Source organism: Oncorhynchus mykiss, chromosome 17 (genome assembly GCF_013265735.2).
Source record: "Oncorhynchus mykiss isolate Arlee chromosome 17, USDA_OmykA_1.1, whole genome shotgun sequence".
Taxonomy (NCBI): domain Eukaryota; kingdom Metazoa; phylum Chordata; class Actinopteri; order Salmoniformes; family Salmonidae; genus Oncorhynchus; species Oncorhynchus mykiss.
The window spans coordinates 2370003-2391000 of record NC_048581.1 but is presented as its reverse complement, the minus strand read 5'-3'; positions in this window follow the sequence as shown (position 1 = coordinate 2391000).

Sequence of the window (20998 nt, the reverse complement as noted above, 5' to 3'; positions counted from 1 at the left end):
CCAGGGGAGGCCCAGTTTAATGACCAGGTTACTCTGTGTGTCTGTAACAGAGGCCCAGTTTAATGACCAGGTTACTCTGTGTGTCTCCAACAGAGGCCCAGTTTAATGACCAGGTTACTCTCTCTGTCTGTAACAGAGGCCCAGGAGAGGCCCAGTTTAATGACCAGGTTACTCTGTGTGTCTGTAACAGAGGCCCAGGAGAGGCCCTTTTTAATGACCAGGTTACTCTGTGTGTCTGTAACAGAGGCCCAGGAGAGGCCCAGTTTAATGACCAGGTTACTCTGTGTGTCTGTAACAGAGGCCCAGTTTAATGACCAGGTTACTCTGTGTGTCTGTAACAGAGGCCCAGGAGAGGCCCAGATCAATGACCAGGTTACTCTCTGTGTCTGTAACAGAGGCCCAGGAGAGGCCCAGTTTAATGACCAGGTTACTCTGTGTGTCTGTAACAGAGGCCCAGGAGAGGCCCAGTTTAATGACCAGGTTACTCTGTGTGTCTGTAACAGAGGCCCAGTTTAATGACCAGGTTTCTCCGTGTGTCTGTAACAGAGGCCCGGGCGAGGTCCAGTTTAATGACCAGGTTAATCTGTGTGTGTGTTCCAGAGGCCCAGGAGAGGTCCAGTTTAATGAACAGGTTACTCTGTGTGTCTGTAACAGAGGCCCAGGAGAGGCCCAGTTAATGCCCAGGTTACTCTGTGTGTGTGTTGCAGAGGCCCAGGAGAGGCCCAGTTTAATGACCAGGTTACTATGTTTGTGTGTTCCAGAGGCCCAGGGGAGGCCCAGTTTAATGACCAGGTTACTCTGTGTGTCTGTAACAGAGGCCCAGTTTAATGACCAGGTTACTCTGTGTGTCTCCAACAGAGGCCCAGTTTAATGACCAGGTTACTCTCTCTGTCTGTAACAGAGGCCCAGGAGAGGCCCAGTTTAATGACCAGGTTACTCTGTTTGTCTGTAACAGAGGCCCAGGAGAGGCCCTTTTTAATGACCAGGTTACTCTGTGTGTCTGTAACAGAGGCCCAGGAGAGGCTCAGTTTAATGACCAGGTTACTCTGTGTGTCTGTAACAGAGGCCCAGTTTAATGACCAGGTTACTCTGTGTGTCTGTAACAGAGGCCCAGGAGAGGCCCAGATCAATGACCAGGTTACTCTCTGTGTCTGTAACAGAGGCCCAGGAGAGGCCCAGTTTAATGACCAGGTTACTCTGTGTGTCTGTAACAGAGGCCCAGTTTAATGACCAGGTTACTCTGTGTGTCTGTAACAGAGGCCCAGGAGAGGCCCGGTTTCATGACCAGGTTACTCTGTGTGTCTGTAACAGAGGCCCAGTTTAATGACCAGGTTACTCTCTCTGTCTGTAACAGAGGCCCAGGAGAGGCCCAGTTTAATGATCAGGTTACTCTGTGTGTCTGTAACAGAGGCCCAGGAGAGGCCCAGTTTAATGACCAGGTTACTCTGTGTGTCTGTAACAGAGGCCCAGGAGAGGCCCTTTTTAATGACCAGGTTACTCTGTGTGTCTGTAACAGAGTACCAGGAGAGGCCCAGTTTAATGACCAGGTTACTCTGTGTGTCTGTAACAGAGGCACAGGAGAGGCCCAGTTCAATGACCAGGTTACTCTCTGTGTCTCTAACAGAGGCCCAGGAGAGGCCCAGTTTAATGACCAGGTTACTCTGTGTGTCTGTAACAGAGGCCCAGGAGAGGCCCAGTTTAATGACCAGGTTACTCTGTGTGTCTGTAACAGAGGCCCAGTTTAATGACCAGGTTACTCTCTCTGTCTGTAACAGAGGCCCAGGAGAGGCCCAGTTTAATGACCAGGTTACTCTGTGTGTCTGTAACAGAGGCCCAGGAGAGGCCCAGTTCAATGACCAGGTTACTCTCTGTGTCTGTAACAGAGGCCCAGGAGAGGCCCAGTTTAATGACCAGGTTACTCTGTGTGTCTGTAACAGAGGCCCAGGAGAGGCCCTTTTTAATGACCAGGTTACTCTGTGTGTCTGTAACAGAGGCCCAGGAGAGGCCCATTTTAATGACCAGGTTACTCTGTGTGTCTGTAACAGAGGCCCAGTTTAATGACCAGGTTACTCTGTGTGTCTGTAACAGAGGCCCAGGAGAGGCCCAGTTCAATGACCAGGTTACTCTCTGTGTCTGTAACAGAGGCCCAGGAGAGGCCCAGTTTAATGACCAGGTTACTCTGTGTGTCTGTAACAGAGACCCAGTTGAATGACCAGGTTACTCTGTGTGTCTGTAACAGAGGCCCAGGAGAGGCCCGGTTTAATGACCAGTTTACTCTCTGTGTCTGTAACAGAGGCCCAGGAGAGGCCCAGTTTAATGATCAGGTTACTCTGTGTGTCTGTAACAGAGGCCCAGGAGAGGCCCAGTTTAATGACCAGGTTACTCTGTGTGTCTGTAACAGAGGCCCAGGAAAGGCCCAGTTTAATGACCAGGTTACTCTGTGTGTCTGTAACAGAGGCCCAGGAGAGGCCCAGTTCAATGACCAGGTTACTCTCTGTGTCTGTAACAGAGGCCCAGGAGAGGCCCAGTTTAATGACCAGGTTACTCTGTGTGTCTGTAACAGAGGCCCAGTTTAATGACCAGGTTACTCTGTGTGTCTGTAACAGAGGCCCAGGAGAGGCCCGGTTTAATGACCAGGTTACTCTGTGTGTCTGTAACAGAGGCCCAGGAGAGGCCCAGTTTAATGACCAGGTTACTCTCTGTGTCTGTAACAGAGGCCCAGGAGAGGCCCAGTTTAATGACCAGGTTACTCTGTGTGTCTGTAACAGAGGCCCAGGCGAGGCCCAGTTTAATGACCAGGTTACTCTGTGTGTCTGTAACAGAGGCCCAGTTTAATGACCAGGTTACTCTGTGTGTGTGTTCCAGAGGCCCAGGAGAGGTCCAGTTTAATGACCAGGTTACTCTGTGTGTCTGTAACAGAGGCCCAGGAGAGGCCCAGTTTAATGACCAGGTTACTCTGTGTGTCTGTAACAGAGGCCCAGTTTAATGACCAGGTTACTCTGTGTGTCTGTAACAGAGGCCCAGGAGAGGCCCAGTTTAATTACCAGGTTACTCTCTGTGTCTGTAACAGAGGCCCAGTTTAATGACCAGGTTACTCTGTGTGTCTGTAACAGAGACCCAGTTTAATGACCAGGTTTCTCCGTGTGTCTGTAACAGAGGCCCGGGCGAGGTCCAGTTTAATGACCAGGTTAATCTGTGTGTGTGTTCCAGAGGCCCAGGAGAGGTCCAGTTTAATGAACAGGTTACTCTGTGTGTCTGTAACAGAGGCCCAGGAGAGGCCCAGTTTAATGCCCAGGTTACTCTGTGTGTGTGTTGCAGAGGCCCAGGAGAGGCCCAGTTTAATGACCAGGTTACTCTCTGTGTCTGTAACAGAGGCCCAGGAGAGGCCCAGTTTAATGATCAGGTTACTCTGTGTGTCTGTAACAGAGGCCCAGGAGAGGCCCAGTTTAATGACCAGGTTACTCTGTGTGTCTGTAACAGAGGCCCAGGAAAGGCCCAGTTTAATGACCAGGTTACTCTGTGTGTCTGTAACAGAGGCCCAGGAGAGGCCCAGTTCAATGACCAGGTTACTCTCTGTGTCTGTAACAGAGGCCCAGGAGAGGCCCAGTTTAATGACCAGGTTACTCTGTGTGTCTGTAACAGAGGCCCAGTTTAATGACCAGGTTACTCTGTGTGTCTGTAACAGAGGCCCAGGAGAGGCCCGGTTTAATGACCAGGTTACTCTGTGTGTCTGTAACAGAGGCCCAGGAGAGGCCCAGTTTAATGACCAGGTTACTCTCTGTGTCTGTAACAGAGGCCCAGGAGAGGCCCAGTTTAATGACCAGGTTACTCTGTGTGTCTGTAACAGAGGCCCAGGCGAGGCCCAGTTTAATGACCAGGTTACTCTGTGTGTCTGTAACAGAGGCCCAGTTTAATGACCAGGTTACTCTGTGTGTGTGTTCCAGAGGCCCAGGAGAGGTCCAGTTTAATGACCAGGTTACTCTGTGTGTCTGTAACAGAGGCCCAGGAGAGGCCCAGTTTAATGACCAGGTTACTCTGTGTGTCTGTAACAGAGGCCCAGTTTAATGACCAGGTTACTCTGTGTGTCTGTAACAGAGGCCCAGGAGAGGCCCAGTTTAATTACCAGGTTACTCTCTGTGTCTGTAACAGAGGCCCAGTTTAATGACCAGGTTACTCTGTGTGTCTGTAACAGAGGCCCAGTTTAATGACCAGGTTTCTCCGTGTGTCTGTAACAGAGGCCCGGGCGAGGTCCAGTTTAATGACCAGGTTAATCTGTGTGTGTGTTCCAGAGGCCCAGGAGAGGTCCAGTTTAATGAACAGGTTACTCTGTGTGTCTGTAACAGAGGCCCAGGAGAGGCCCAGTTTAATGCCCAGGTTACTCTGTGTGTGTGTTGCAGAGGCCCAGGAGAGGCCCAGTTTAATGACCAGGTTACTCTGTTTGTCTGTAACAGAGGCCCAGGAGAGGCCCAGTTTAATTACCAGGTTACTCTCTGTGTCTGTAACACAGGCCCAGTTTAATGACCAGGTTACTCTGTGTGTCTGTAACAGAGGCCCAGTTTAATGACCAGGTTTCTCCGTGTGTCTGTAACAGAGGCCCGGGCGAGGTCCAGTTTAATGACCAGGTTAATCTGTGTGTGTGTTCCAGAGGCCCAGGAGAGGTCCAGTTTAATGAACAGGTTACTCTGTGTGTCTGTAACAGAGGCCCAGGAGAGGCCCAGTTTAATGCCCAGGTTACTCTGTGTGTGTGTTGCAGAGGCCCAGGAGAGGCCCAGTTTAATGACCAGGTTACTCTGTTTGTGTGTTCCAGAGGCCCAGGGGAGGCCCAGTTTAATGACCAGGTTACTCTGTGTGTCTGTAACAGAGGCCCAGGAGAGGCCCAGTTTAATGACCAGGTTACTCTATTTGTCTGTAACAGAGGCCCAGTTTAATGACCAGGTTACTCTCTCTGTCTGTAACAGAGGCCCAGGAGAGGCCCAGTTTAATGACCAGGTTACTCTGTGTGTCTGTAACAGAGGCCCAGGAGAGGCCCTTTTTAATGACCAGGTTACTCTGTGTGTCTGTAACAGAGGCCCAGGAGAGGCCCAGTTTAATGCCCAGGTTACTCTGTGTGTGTGTTGCAGAGGCCCAGGAGAGGCCCAGTTTAATGACCAGGTTACTCTGTTTGTGTGTTCCAGAGGCCCAGGGGAGGCCCAGTTTAATGACCAGGTTACTCTGTGTGTCTGTAACAGAGGCCCAGGAGAGGCCCAGTTTAATGACCAGGTTACTCTGTGTGTCTGTAACAGAGGCCCAGTTTAATGACCAGGTTACTCTCTCTGTCTGTAACAGAGGCCCAGGAGAGGCCCAGTTTAATGACCAGGTTACTCTGTGTGTCTGTAACAGAGGCCCAGGAGAGGCCCTTTTTAATGACCAGGTTACTCTGTGTGTCTGTAACAGAGGCCCAGGAGAGGCCCAGTTTAATGACCAGGTTACTCTGTGTGTCTGTAACAGAGGCCCAGTTTAATGACCAGGTAACTCTGTGTGTCTGTAACAGAGGCCCAGGAGAGGCCCAGTTCAATGACCAGGTTACTCTCTGTGTCTGTAACAGAGGCCCAGGAGAGGCCCAGTTTAATGACCAGGTTACTCTGTGTGTCTGTAACAGAGGCCCAGTTTAATGACCAGGTTACTCTGTGTGTCTGTAACAGAGGCCCAGGAGAGGCCCGGTTTAATGACCAGGTTACTCTGTGTGTCTGTAACAGAGGCCCAGGAGAGGCCCAGTTTAAAGACCAGGTTACTCTCTGTGTCTGTAACAGAGGCCCAGGAGAGGCCCAGTTTAATGACCAGGTTACTCTGTGTGTCTGTAACAGAGGCCCAGGAGAGGCCCAGTTTAATGACCAGGTTACTCTGTGTGTCTGTAACAGAGGCCCAGTTTAATGACCAGGTTACTCTGTGTGTGTGTGTGTTCCAGAGGCCCAGGAGAGGTCCAGTTTAATGCCCAGGTTACTCTGTGTGTGTGCTGCAGAGGCCCAGGAGAGCCCCAGTGTAATGACCAGGTTACTATATTTGTGTGTTCCAGAGGCCCAGGAGAGGTCCAGTTTAATGACCAGGTTACTCTGTGTGTCTGTAACAGAGGCCCAGGAGAGGCACAGTTTAATGACCAGGTTACTCTGTGTGTCTGTAACAGAGGCCCAGGAGAGGCCCAGTTTATTTACCAGGTTACTCTCTGTGTCTGTAACAGAGGCCCAGTTTAATGACCAGGTTACTCTGTGTGTCTGTAACAGAGGCCCAGTTTAATGACCAGGTTTCTCCGTGTGTCTGTAACAGAGGCCCGGGCGAGGTCCAGTTTAATGACCAGGTTACTCTTTGTGTCTGTAACAGAGGCCCAGGAGAGGCCCAGTTTAATGACCAGGTTAATCTGTGTGTGTGTTCCAGAGGCCCAGGAGAGGTCCAGTTTAATGAACAGGTTACTCTGTGTGTCTGTAACAGAGGCCCAGGAGAGGCCCAGTTTAATGCCCAGGTTACTCTGTGTGTGTGTTGCAGAGGCCCAGGAGAGGCCCAGTTTAATGACCAGGTTACTCTGTTTGTGTGTTCCAGAGGCCCAGGGGAGGCCCAGTTTAATGACCAGGTTACTCTGTGTGTCTGTAACAGAGGCCCAGGAGAGGCCCAGTTTAATGACCAGGTTACTCTGTGTGTCTGTAACAGAGGCCCAGTTTAATGACCAGGTTACTCTCTCTGTCTGTAACAGAGGCCCAGGAGAGGCCCAGTTTAATGACCAGGTTACTCTGTGTGTCTGTAACAGAGGCCCAGGAGAGGCCCTTTTTAATGACCAGGTTACTCTGTGTGTCTGTAACAGAGGCCCAGGAGAGGCCCAGTTTAATGCCCAGGTTACTCTGTGTGTGTGTTGCAGAGGCCCAGGAGAGGCCCAGTTTAATGACCAGGTTACTCTGTTTGTGTGTTCCAGAGGCCCAGGGGAGGCCCAGTTTAATGCCCAGGTTACTCTGTGTGTGTGTTGCAGAGGCCCAGGAGAGGCCCAGTTTAATGACCAGGTTACTCTGTTTGTCTGTAACAGAGGCCCAGGAGAGGCCCAGTTTAATTACCAGGTTACTCTCTGTGTCTGTAACACAGGCCCAGTTTAATGACCAGGTTACTCTGTGTGTCTGTAACAGAGGCCCAGTTTAATGACCAGGTTTCTCCGTGTGTCTGTAACAGAGGCCCGGGCGAGGTCCAGTTTAATGACCAGGTTAATCTGTGTGTGTGTTCCAGAGGCCCAGGAGAGGTCCAGTTTAATGAACAGGTTACTCTGTGTGTCTGTAACAGAGGCCCAGGAGAGGCCCAGTTTAATGCCCAGGTTACTCTGTGTGTGTGTTGCAGAGGCCCAGGAGAGGCCCAGTTTAATGACCAGGTTACTCTGTTTGTGTGTTCCAGAGGCCCAGGGGAGGCCCAGTTTAATGACCAGGTTACTCTGTGTGTCTGTAACAGAGGCCCAGGAGAGGCCCAGTTTAATGACCAGGTTACTCTATTTGTCTGTAACAGAGGCCCAGTTTAATGACCAGGTTACTCTCTCTGTCTGTAACAGAGGCCCAGGAGAGGCCCAGTTTAATGACCAGGTTACTCTGTGTGTCTGTAACAGAGGCCCAGGAGAGGCCCTTTTTAATGACCAGGTTACTCTGTGTGTCTGTAACAGAGGCCCAGGAGAGGCCCAGTTTAATGCCCAGGTTACTCTGTGTGTGTGTTGCAGAGGCCCAGGAGAGGCCCAGTTTAATGACCAGGTTACTCTGTTTGTGTGTTCCAGAGGCCCAGGGGAGGCCCAGTTTAATGACCAGGTTACTCTGTGTGTCTGTAACAGAGGCCCAGGAGAGGCCCAGTTTAATGACCAGGTTACTCTGTGTGTCTGTAACAGAGGCCCAGTTTAATGACCAGGTTACTCTCTCTGTCTGTAACAGAGGCCCAGGAGAGGCCCAGTTTAATGACCAGGTTACTCTGTGTGTCTGTAACAGAGGCCCAGGAGAGGCCCTTTTTAATGACCAGGTTACTCTGTGTGTCTGTAACAGAGGCCCAGGAGAGGCCCAGTTTAATGACCAGGTTACTCTGTGTGTCTGTAACAGAGGCCCAGTTTAATGACCAGGTAACTCTGTGTGTCTGTAACAGAGGCCCAGGAGAGGCCCAGTTCAATGACCAGGTTACTCTCTGTGTCTGTAACAGAGGCCCAGGAGAGGCCCAGTTTAATGACCAGGTTACTCTGTGTGTCTGTAACAGAGGCCCAGTTTAATGACCAGGTTACTCTGTGTGTCTGTAACAGAGGCCCAGGAGAGGCCCGGTTTAATGACCAGGTTACTCTGTGTGTCTGTAACAGAGGCCCAGGAGAGGCCCAGTTTAAAGACCAGGTTACTCTCTGTGTCTGTAACAGAGGCCCAGGAGAGGCCCAGTTTAATGACCAGGTTACTCTGTGTGTCTGTAACAGAGGCCCAGGAGAGGCCCAGTTTAATGACCAGGTTACTCTGTGTGTCTGTAACAGAGGCCCAGTTTAATGACCAGGTTACTCTGTGTGTGTGTGTGTTCCAGAGGCCCAGGAGAGGTCCAGTTTAATGCCCAGGTTACTCTGTGTGTGTGCTGCAGAGGCCCAGGAGAGCCCCAGTGTAATGACCAGGTTACTATATTTGTGTGTTCCAGAGGCCCAGGAGAGGTCCAGTTTAATGACCAGGTTACTCTGTGTGTCTGTAACAGAGGCCCAGGAGAGGCACAGTTTAATGACCAGGTTACTCTGTGTGTCTGTAACAGAGGCCCAGGAGAGGCCCAGTTTATTTACCAGGTTACTCTCTGTGTCTGTAACAGAGGCCCAGTTTAATGACCAGGTTACTCTGTGTGTCTGTAACAGAGGCCCAGTTTAATGACCAGGTTTCTCCGTGTGTCTGTAACAGAGGCCCGGGCGAGGTCCAGTTTAATGACCAGGTTACTCTTTGTGTCTGTAACAGAGGCCCAGGAGAGGCCCAGTTTAATGACCAGGTTAATCTGTGTGTGTGTTCCAGAGGCCCAGGAGAGGTCCAGTTTAATGAACAGGTTACTCTGTGTGTCTGTAACAGAGGCCCAGGAGAGGCCCAGTTTAATGCCCAGGTTACTCTGTGTGTGTGTTGCAGAGGCCCAGGAGAGGCCCAGTTTAATGACCAGGTTACTCTGTTTGTGTGTTCCAGAGGCCCAGGGGAGGCCCAGTTTAATGACCAGGTTACTCTGTGTGTCTGTAACAGAGGCCCAGGAGAGGCCCAGTTTAATGACCAGGTTACTCTGTGTGTCTGTAACAGAGGCCCAGTTTAATGACCAGGTTACTCTCTCTGTCTGTAACAGAGGCCCAGGAGAGGCCCAGTTTAATGACCAGGTTACTCTGTGTGTCTGTAACAGAGGCCCAGGAGAGGCCCTTTTTAATGACCAGGTTACTCTGTGTGTCTGTAACAGAGGCCCAGGAGAGGCCCAGTTTAATGCCCAGGTTACTCTGTGTGTGTGTTGCAGAGGCCCAGGAGAGGCCCAGTTTAATGACCAGGTTACTCTGTTTGTGTGTTCCAGAGGCCCAGGGGAGGCCCAGTTTAATGACCAGGTTACTCTGTGTGTCTGTAACAGAGGCCCAGGAGAGGCCCAGTTTAATTACCAGGTTACTCTGTGTGTCTGTAACAGAGGCCCAGTTTAATGACCAGGTTACTCTCTCTGTCTGTAACAGAGGCCCAGGAGAGGCCCAGTTTAATGACCAGGTTGCTCTGTGTGTCTGTAACAGAGGCCCAGGAGAGGCCCTTTTTAATGACCAGGTTACTCTGTGTGTCTGTAACAGAGGCCCAGGAGAGGCCCAGTTTAATGACCAGGTTACTCTGTGTGTCTGTAACAGAGGCCCAGTTTAATGACCAGGTTACTCTGTGTGTCTGTAACAGAGGCCCAGGAGAGGCCCAGTTTAATGACCAGGTTACTCTGTGTGTCTGTAACAGAGGCCCAGTTTAATGACCAGGTTACTCTGTGTGTCTGTAACAGAGGCCCAGGAGAGGCCCGGTTTAATGACCAGGTTACTCTGTGTGTCTGTAACAGAGGCCCAGGAGAGGCCCAGTTTAAAGACCAGGTTACTCTCTGTGTCTGTAACAGAGGCCCAGGAGAGGCCCAGTTTAATGACCAGGTTACTCTGTGTGTCTGTAACAGAGGCCCAGGATAGGCCCAGTTTAATGACCAGGTTACTCTGTGTGTCTGTAACAGAGGCCCAGGAGAGGCCCAGTTTAATGACCAGGTTACTCTGTGTGTCTGTAACAGAGGCCCAGTTTAATGACCAGGTTACTCTGTGTGTGTGTGTTCCAGAGGCCCAGGAGAGGTCCAGTTTAATGCCCAGGTTACTCTGTGTGTGTGCTGCAGAGGCCCAGGAAAGCCCCAGTGTAATGACCAGGTTACTATATTTGTGTGTTCCAGAGGCCCAGGAGAGGTCCAGTTTAATGACCAGGTTACTCTGTGTGTCTGTAACAGAGGCCCAGGAGAGGCACAGTTTAATGACCAGGTTACTCTGTGTGTCTGTAACAGAGGCCCAGGAGAGGCCCAGTTTAATGCCCAGGTTACTCTGTGTGTGTGTTGCAGAGGCCCAGGAGAGGCCCGGTTTAATGACCAGGTTACTCTGTTTGTGTGTTCCAGAGGCCCAGGAGAGGCCCAGTTTAATGAATAGGTTACTCTGTGTATCTGTCACAGAGGCCCAGGAGAGGCCCAGTTTAATTACCAGGTTACTCTGTGTGTCTGTAATAGAGGCCCAGGCGAGGCCCAGTTTAATGACCAGGTTACTCTCTGTGTCTGTAACAGAGGCCCAGGAGAGGCCCAGTTTAATGACCAGGTTACTCTGTGTGTCTGTAACAGAGGCCCAGTTTAATGACCAGGTTTCTCTGTGTGTCTGTAACAGAGGCCCAGGCAAGGCCCAGTTTAATGACCAGGTTACTCTCTGTGTCTGTAACAGAGGCCCAGGAGAGGCCCAGTTTAATGACCAGGTTACTCTGTGTGTCTGTAACAGAGGCCCAGGAGAGGCCCAGTTTAATTACCAGGTTACTCTCTGTGTCTGTAACAGAGGCCCAGTTTAATGACCAGGTTACTCTGTGTGTCTGTAACAGAGGCCCAGTTTAATGACCAGGTTTCTCCGTGTGTCTGTAACAGAGGCCCAGGCGAGGTCCAGTTTAATGACCAGGTTAATCTGTGTGTGTGTTCCAGAGGCCCAGGAGAGGTCCAGTTTAATGAACAGGTTACTCTGTGTGTCTGTAACAGAGGCCCAGGAGAGGCCCAGTTTAATGCCCAGGTTACTCTGTGTGTGTGTTGCAGAGGCCCAGGAGAGGCCCAGTTTAATGACCAGGTTACTCTGTTTGTGTGTTCCAGAGGCCCAGGGGAGGCCCAGTTTAATGACCAGGTTACTCTGTGTGTCTGTAACAGAGAACCAGGAGAGGCCCAGTTTAATGACAAGGTTACTCTGTGTGTCTGTAACAGAGGCCCAGTTTAATGACCAGGTTACTCTCTCTGTCTGTAACAGAGGCCCAGGAGAGGCCCAGTTTAATGACCAGGTTACTCTGTGTGTCTGTAACAGAGGCCCAGGAGAGGCCCTTTTTAATGACCAGGTTACTCTGTGTGTCTGTAACAGAGGCCCAGTTTAATGACCAGGTTACTCTGTGTGTCTGTAACAGAGGCCCAGGAGAGGCCCAGTTCAATGACCAGGTTACTCTCTGTGTCTGTAACAGAGGCCCAGGAGAGGCCCAGTTTAATTACCAGGTTACTCTGTGTGTCTGTAACAGAGACCCAGGAGAGGCCCAGTTTAATGACCAGGCTACTCTGTGTGTCTGTAACAGAGGCCCAATTTAATGACCAGGTTACTCTGTGTGTCTGTAACAGAGGCCCAGGAGAGGCCCGGTTTAATGACCAGGTTACTCTCTGTGTCTGTAACAGAGGCCCAGGAGAGGCCCAGTTGAATGATCAGGTTACTCTGTGTGTCTGTAACAGAGGCCCAGGAGAGGCCCAGTTTAATGACCAGGTTACTCTGTGTGTCTGTAACAGAGGCCCAGGAGAGGCTCAGTTTAATGACCAGGTTACTCTGTGTGTCTGTAACAGAGGCCCAGGAGAGGCCCAGTTCAATGACCAGGTTACTCTATGTGTCTGTAACAGAGGCCCAGGAGAGGCCCAGTTTAATGACCAGGTTACTCTGTGTGTCTGTAACAGAGGCCCAGGAGAGGCCCAGTTTAATGACCAGGTTACTCTGTGTGTGTGCTGCAGAGGCCCAGGAGAGCCCCAGTGTAATGACCAGGTTACTCTATTTGTGTGTTCCAGAGGCCCAGGAGAGGTCCAGTTTAATGACCAGGTTACTCTGTGTGTCTGTAACAGAGGCCCAGGAGAGGCCCAGTTTAATGCCCAGGTTACTCTGTGTGTGTGTTGCAGAGGCCCAGGAGAGGCCCAGTTTAATGACCAGGTTACTCTGTGTGTCTGTAACAGAGGCCCAGTTTAATGACCAGGTTACTCTGTGTGTCTGTAACAGAGGCCCAGTTTAATGACCAGGTTACTCTGTGTGTGTGTTCCAGAGGCCCAGGAGAGGTCCAGTTTAATGCCCAGGTTACTCTGTGTGTGTGCTGCAGAGGCCCAGGAGAGCCCCAGTGTAATGACCAGGTTACTCTATTTGTGTGTTCCAGAGGCCCAGGAGAGGTCCAGTTTAATGACCAGGTTACTCTGTGTGTCTGTAACAGAGGCCCATGAGAGGCCCAGTTTAATGACCAGGTTACTCTGTGTGTCTGTAACAGAGGCCCAGGAGAGGCCCAGTTTAATGCCCAGGTTACTCTGTGTGTGTGTTGCAGAGGCCCAGGAGAGGCCCAGTTTAATGACCAGGTTACTATGTTTGTGTGTTCCAGAGGCCCAGGGGAGGCCCAGTTTAATGACCAGGTTACTCTGTGTGTCTGTAACAGAGGCCCAGGAGAGGCCCAGTTTAATGACCAGGTTACTCTGTGTGTCTGTAACAGAGGCCCAGGAGAGGCCCAGTTTAATGATCAGGTTACTCTGTGTGTCTGTAACAGAGGCCCAGGAGAGGCCCAGTTTAATGACCAGGTTACTCTGTGTGTCTGTAACAGAGGCCCAGTTTAATGACCAGGTTACTCTGTGTGTCTGTAACAGAGGCCCAATTTAATGACCAGGTTACTCTGTGTGTCTGTAACAGAGGCCCAGGAGAGGCCCAGTTCAATGACCAGGTTACTCTGTGTGTCTGTAACAGAGGCCCAGGAGAGGCCCAGTTTAATGACCAGGTTACTCTGTGTGTCTCTAACAGAAGCCCAGGAGAGGCCCAGTTTAATGACCAGGTTACTCTATGTGTCTGTAACAGAGGCCCAGGAGAGGCCCAGTTTAATGACCAGGTTACTCTCTGTGTCTGTAACAGAGGCCCAGTTTAATGACCAGGTTACTCTGTGTGTCTGTAACAGAGGCCCAGGAGAGGCCCAGTTTAATGACCAGGTTACTCTGTGTGTGTGCTGCAGAGGCCCAGGAGAGCCCCAGTGTAATGACCAGGTTACTCTATTTGTGTGTTCCAGAGGCCCAGGAGAGGTCCAGTTTAATGACCAGGTTACTCTGTGTGTCTGTAACAGAGGCCCAGGAGAGGCCCAGTTTAATGACCAGGTTACTCTGTGTGTGTGCTGCAGAGGCCCAGGAGAGCCCCAGTGTAATGACCAGGTTACTCTATTTGTGTGTTCCAGAGGCCCAGGAGAGGTCCAGTTTAATTACCAGGTTACTCTGTGTGTCTGTAACAGAGGCACATGAGAGGCCCAGTTTAATGACCAGGTTACTCTGTGTGTCTGTAACAGAGGCCCAGGAGAGGCCCAGTTTAATGCCCAGGTTACTCTGTGTGTCTGTAACAGAGGCCCAGGAGAGGCCCAGTTTAATGACCAGGTTACTCTGTGTGTCTGTAACAGAGGCCCAGGAGAGGCCCTTTTTAATGACCAGGTTACTCTGTGTGTTTGTAACAGAGGCCCAGGAGAGGCCCAGTTTAATGCCCAGGTTACTCTGTGTGTCTGTAACAGAGGCCCAGGAGAGGCCCAGTTTAATGACCAGGTTACTCTGTGTGTCTGTAACAGAGGCCCAGGAGAGGCCCAGTTTAATGACCAGGTTACTCTGTGTGTTTGTAACAGAGGCCCAGGAGAGGCCCAGTTTAATGATCAGGTTACTCTGTGTGTCTGTAACAGAGGCCCAGGAGAGGCCCAGTTTAATGACCAGGTTACTCTGTGTGTTTGTAACAGAGGCCCAGGAGAGGCCCAGTTTAACGATCAGGTTACTCTGTGTGTCTGTAACAGAGGCCCAGGAGAGGCCCAGTTTAATGACCAGGTTACTCTGTGTGTCTGTAACAGAGGCCCAGGAGAGGCTCAGTTTAATGACCAGGTTACTCTGTGTGTCTGTAACAGAGGCCCAGGAGAGGCCCAGTTTAATGACCAGGTTACTCTGTGTGTCTGTAACAGAGGCCCAGTTTAATGACCAGGTTACTCTGTGTGTCTGTAACAGAGGCCCAATTTAATGACCAGGTTACTCTGTGTGTTTGTAACAGAGGCCCAGGAGAGGCCCAGTTTAATGATCAGGTTACTCTGTGTGTCTGTAACAGAGGCCCAGGAGAGGCCCTTTTTAATGACCAGGTTACTCTGTGTGTTTGTAACAGAGGCCCAGGAGAGGCCCAGTTTAATGCCCAGGTTACTCTGTGTGTCTGTAACAGAGGCCCAGGAGAGGCCCAGTTTAATGACCAGGTTACTCTGTGTGTCTGTAACAGAGGCCCAGGAGAGGCCCAGTTTAATGACCAGGTTACTCTGTGTGTTTGTAACAGAGGCCCAGGAGAGGCCCAGTTTAATGATCAGGTTACTCTGTGTGTCTGTAACAGAGGCCCAGGAGAGGCCCAGTTTAATGACCAGGTTACTCTGTGTGTTTGTAACAGAGGCCCAGGAGAGGCCCAGTTTAATGATCAGGTTACTCTGTGTGTCTGTAACAGAGGCCCAGGAGAGGCCCAGTTTAATGACCAGGTTACTCTGTGTGTCTGTAACAGAGGCCCAGGAGAGGCTCAGTTTAATGACCAGGTTACTCTGTGTGTCTGTAACAGAGGCCCAGGAGAGGCCCAGTTTAATGACCAGGTTACTCTGTGTGTCTGTAACAGAGGCCCAGTTTAATGACCAGGTTACTCTGTGTGTCTGTAACAGAGGCCCAATTTAATGACCAGGTTACTCTGTGTGTCTGTAACAGAGGCCCAGGAGAGGCCCAGTTCAATGATCAGGTTACTCTATGTGTCTGTAACAGAGGCCCAGGAGAGGCCCAGTTTAATGACCAGGTTACTCTGTGTGTCTGTAACAGAGGCCCAGTTTAATGACCAGGTTACTCTGTGTGTCTGTAACAGAGGCCCAGGAGAGGCCCGGTTTAATGACCAGGTTACTCTGTGTGTCTGTAACAGAGGCCCAGGAGAGGCCCAGTTTAATGACCAGGTTACTCTCTGTGTCTGTAACAGAGGCCCAGGAGAGGCCCAGTTTAATGACCAGGTTACTCTCTGTGTCTGTAACAGAGGCCCAGGAGAGGCCCAGTTTAATGCCCAGGTTACTCTGTGTGTGTGTTGCAGAGGCCCAGGAGAGGCCCAGTTTAATGACCAGGTTACTCTGTGTGTCTGTAACAGAGGCCCAGGAGAGGCCCGGTTTAATGACCAGGTTACTCTGTGTGTCTGTAACAGAGGCCCAGGAGAGGCCCAGTTTAATGACCAGGTTACTCTCTGTGTCTGTAACAGAGGCCCAGGAGAGGCCCAGTTTAATGACCAGGTTACTCTCTGTGTCTGTAACAGAGGCCCAGGAGAGGCCCAGTTTAATGCCCAGGTTACTCTGTGTGTGTGTTGCAGAGGCCCAGGAGAGGCCCAGTTTAATGACCAGGTTACTCTGTTTGTGTGTTCCAGAGGCCCAGTAGAGGCCCAGTTTAATGAATAGGTTACTCTGTGTGTCTGTCACAGAGGCCCAGGAGAGGCCCAGGTTAATGACCAGGTTACTCTGTTTGTCTGTAACAGAGGCCCAGGCGAGGCCCAGTTTAATGACCAGGTTACTCTCTGTGTCTGTAACAGAGGCCCAGGAGAGGCCCAGTTTAATGACCAGGTTACTCTGTGTGTCTGTAACAGAGGCCCAGTTTAATGACCAGGTTTCTCTGTGTGTCTGTAACAGAGGCCCAGGCAAGGCCCAGTTTAATGACCAGGTTACTCTCTGTGTCTGTAACAGAGGCCCAGGAGAGGCCCAGTTTAATGACCAGGTTACTCTGTGTGTCTGTAACAGAGGCCCAGGAGAGGCCCAGTTTAATGACCAGGTTTCTCCGTGTGTCTGTAACAGAGGCCCAGGCGAGGTCCAGTTTAATGATCAGGTTAATCTGTGTGTGTGTTCCAGAGGCCCAGGAGAGGTCCAGTTTAATGACCAGGTTACTCTTTGTGTCTGTAACAGAGGCCCAGGAGATGCCCAGTTTAATGAACAGGTTCCTCTGTGTGTCTGTAACAGAGGCCCAGTAGAGGCCCAGTTTAATGCCCAGGTTACTCTGTGTGTGTGTTGCAGAGGCCCAGGAGAGGCCCAGTTTAATGACCAGGTTACTCTGTGTGTCTGTAACAGAGGCCCAGGAGAGGCCCAGTTTAATGACCAGGTTACTCTGTGTGTCTGTAACAGAGGCCCAGTTTAATGACCAGGTTACTCTCTCTGTCTGTAACAGAGGCCCAGGAGAGGCCCAGTTTAATGACCAGGTTACTCTGTGTGTCTGTAACAGAGGCCCAGGAGAGGCCCTTTTTAATGACCAGGTTACTCTGTGTGTCTGTAACGGAGGCCCAGGAGAGGCCCAGTTTAATGACCAGGTTACTCTGTGTGTCTGTAACAGAGGCCCAGTTTAATGACCAGGTTACTCTGTGTGTCTGTAACAGAGGCCCAGGAGAGGCCCAGTTCAATGACCAGGTTACTCTCTGTGTCTGTAACAGAGGCCCAGGAGAGGCCCAGTTTAATGACCAGGTTACTCTGTGTGTCTGTAACAGAGACCCAGGAGAGGCCCAGTTTAATGACCAGGCTACTCTGTGTGTCTGTAACAGAGGCCCAGTTTAATGACCAGGTTACTCTGTGTGTCTGTAACAGAGGCCCAGGAGAGGCCCAGTTTAATGACCAGGTTACTCTGTGTGTCTGTAACAGAGGCCCAGGAGAGGCTCAGTTTAATGACCAGGTTACTCTGTGTGTCTTTAACAGAGGCCCAGGAGAGGCCCAGTTTAATGAACAGGTTACTCTGTGTGTGTGTTGCAGAGGCCCAGGAGAGGCCCAGTTTAATGACCAGGTTACTCTGTTTGTGTGTTCCAGAGGCCCAGGGGAGGCCCAGTTTAATGACCAGGTTACTCTGTGTGTCTTTAACAGAGGCCCAGGAGAGGCCCAGTTTAATGACCAGGTTACTCTGTGTGTCTGTAACAGAGGCCCAGTTTAATGACCAGGTTACTCTGTGTGTCTGTAACAGAGGCCCAGGAGAGGCCCAGTTCAATGACCAGGTTACTCTCTGTGTCTGTAACAGAGGCCCAGGAGAGGCCCAGTTTAATGACCAGGTTACTCTGTGTGTCTGTAACAGAGGCCCAGTTTAATGACCAGGCTACTCTGTGTGTCTGTAACAGAGGCCCAGGAGAGGCCCGGTTTAATGACCAGGTTACTCTCTGTGTCTGTAACAGAGGCCCAGGAGAGGCCCAGTTTAATGACCAGGTTACTCTGTGTGTCTGTAACAGAGGCCCAGGAGAGTTCCAGTTTAATGACCAGGTTACTCTGTGTGTCTGTAACAGAGGCCCAGTTTAATGACCAGGTTACTCTGTGTGTGTGTTCCAGAGGCCCAGGAGATGTCCAGTTTAATGCCCAGGTTACTCTGTGTGTGTGCTGCAGAGGCCCAGGAGAGCCCCAGTGCAATGACCAGGTTACTCTATTTGTGTGTTACAGAGGCCCAGGAGAGGTCCAGTTTAATGACCAGGTTACTCTGTGTGTCTGTAACAGAGGCCCAGGAGAGGCCCAGTTTAATGACCAGGTTACTCTGTGTGTCTGTAACAGAGGCCCAGGAGAGGCCCAGTTTAATTACCAGGTTACTCTCTGTGTCTGTAACAGAGGCCCAGTTTAATGACCAGGTTACTCTGTGTGTCTGTAACAGAGGCCCAGTTTAATGACCAGGTTTCTCTGTGTGTCTGTAACAGAGGCCCAGGCAAGGCCCAGTTTAATGACCAGGTTACTCTCTGTGTGTGTAACAGAGGCCCAGGAGAGGCCCAGTTTAATGACCAGGTTACTCTGTGTGTCTGTAACAGAGGCCCAGGAGAGGCCCAGTTTAATGACCAGGTTACTCTGTGTGTCTGTAACAGAGGCCCAGGAGAGGCCCAGTTTAATTACCAGGTTACTCTCTGTGTCTGTAACAGAGGCCCAGTTTAATGACCAGGTTTCTCTGTGTGTCTGTAACAGAGGCCCAGGCAAGGCCCAGTTTAATGACCAGGTTACTCTCTGTGTCTGTAACAGAGGCCCAGGAGAGGCCCAGTTTAATTACCAGGTTACTCTCTGTGTCTGTAACAGAGGCCCAGTTTAATGACCAGGTTACTCTGTCTGTCTGTAACAGAGGCCCAGTTTAATGACCAGGTTTCTCCTTGTGTCTGTAACAGAGGCCCAGGCGAGGTCCAGTTTAATGACCAGGTTAATCTGTTTGTGTGTTCCAGAGGCCCAGGAGAGGTCCAGTTTAATGACCAGGTTACTCTGTGTGTCTGTAACAGAGGCCCAGGAGATGCCCAGTTTAATGAACAGGTTACTCTGTGTGTCTGTAACTGAGGCCCAGGAGAGGCCCAGTTTAATGACCAGGTTACTCTGTGTGTCTTAAACAGAGGCCCAGGAGATGCCCAGTTTAATGACCAGGTTACTCTCTCTGTCTGTAAAAGAGGCCAGGAGAAAACTAGTTTAATGACCAGGTTACTCTGTGTGTCTGTAACAGAGGCCCAGGAGAGGCCCTTTTTAATGACCAGGTTACTCTGTGTGTCTGTAACAGAGGCCCAGGAGAGGCCCAGTTTAATGACCAGGTTACTCTGTGTGTCTGTAACAGAGGCCCAGTTTTATGACCAGGTTACTCTCTGTGTCTGTAACAGAGGCCCAGGAGAGGCCCAGTTTAATGACCAGGTTACTCTGTGTGTCTGTAACAGAGGCCCAGGAGAGGCCCAGTTTAATGACCAGGCTACTCTGTGTGTCTGTAACAGAGGCCCAGTTTAATGACCAGGTTACTCTGTGTGTCTGTAACAGAGGCCCAGGAGAGGCCCAGTTTAATGATCAGGTTACTCTGTGTGTCTGTAACTGAGGCCCAGGAGAGGCCCAGTTTAATGACCAGGTTACTCTGTGTGTCTTAAACAGAGGCCCAGGAGAGGCTCAGTTTAATGACCAGGTTACTCTGTGTGTCTGTAACAGAGGCCCAGGAGAGGCCCAGTTTAATGATCAGGTTACTCTGTGTGTCTGTAACTGAGGCCCAGGAGAGGCCCAGTTTAATGACCAGGTTACTCTGTGTGTCTTAAACAGAGGCCCAGGAGAGGCTCAGTTTAATGAACAGGTTACTCTGTGTGTCTGTAACAGAGGCCCAGTAGAGGCCCAGTTTAATGCCCAGGTTACTCTGTGTGTGTGTTGCAGAGGCCCAGGAGAGGCCCAGTTTAATGACCAGGTTACTCTGTTTGTGTGTTCCAGAGGCCCAGGGGAGGCCCAGTTTAATGAATAGGTTACTCTGTGTGTCTTTAACAGAGGCCCAGGAGAGGCCCATTTTAATGACCAGGTTACTCTGTGTGTCTGTAACAGAGGCCCAGTTTAATGACCAGGTTACTCTGTGTGTCTGTAACAGAGGCCCAGGAGAGGCCCAGTTCAATGACCAGGTTACTCTCTGTGTCTGTAACAGAGGCCCAGGAGAGGCCCAGTTTAATGACCAGGTTACTCTGTGTGTCTGTAACAGAGGCCCAGTTTAATGACCAGGCTACTCTGTGTGTCTGTAACAGAGGCCCAGGAGAGGCCCGGTTTAATGCCCAGGTTACTCTGTGTGTGTGTTGCAGAGGCCCAGGAGAGGCCCAGTTTAATGACCAGGTTACTCTGTTTGTGTGTTCCAGAGATCCAGGGGAGGCCCCAGTTTAATGACCAGGTTACTCTGTGTGTCTGTAACAGAGACCCAGGAGAGGCCCAGTTTAATGACCAGGTTACTCTGTGTGTCTGTAACAGAGGCCCAGTTTAATGACCAGGTTACTCTCTCTGTCTGTAAAAGAGGCCCAGGAGAGGCCCAGTTTAATGACCAGGTTACTCTGTGTGTCTGTAACAGAGGCCCAGGAGTGGCCCTTTTTAATGACCAGGTTACTCTGTGTGTCTGTAACAGAGGCCCAGGAGAGGCCCAGTTTAATGACCAGGTTACTCTGTGTGTCTGTAACAGAGGCCCAGTTTTATGACCAGGTTACCCTCTGTGTCTGTAACAGAGGCCCAGGAGAGGCCCAGTTTAATGACCAGGTTACTCTGTGTGTCTGTAACAGAGGCCCAGGAGAGGCCCAGTTTAATCACCAGGCTACTCTGTGTGTCTGTAACAGAGGCCCAGTTTAATGACCAGGTTACTCTGTGTGTCTGTAACAGAGGCCCAGGAGAGGCCCGGTTTAATGACCAGGTTACTCTCTGTGTCTGTAACAGAGGCCCAGGAGAGGCCCAGTTTAATGATCAGGTTACTCTGTGTGTCTGTAACTGAGGCCCAGGAGAGGCCCAGTTTAATGACCAGGTTACTCTGTGTGTCTTAAACAGAGGCCCAGGAGAGGCTCAGTTTAATGACCAGGTTACTCTGTTTGTCTGTAACAGAGGCCCAGGAGAGGCCCAGTTTAATGACCAGGTTACTCTGTGTGTCTGTAACAGAGGCCCAGGATAGGCCCAGTTTAATGACCAGGTTACTCTGTGTGTCTGTAACAGAGGCCCAGGAGAGGCCCAGTTTAATGACCAGGTTACTCTGTGTGTCTGTAACAGAGGCCCAGTTTAAT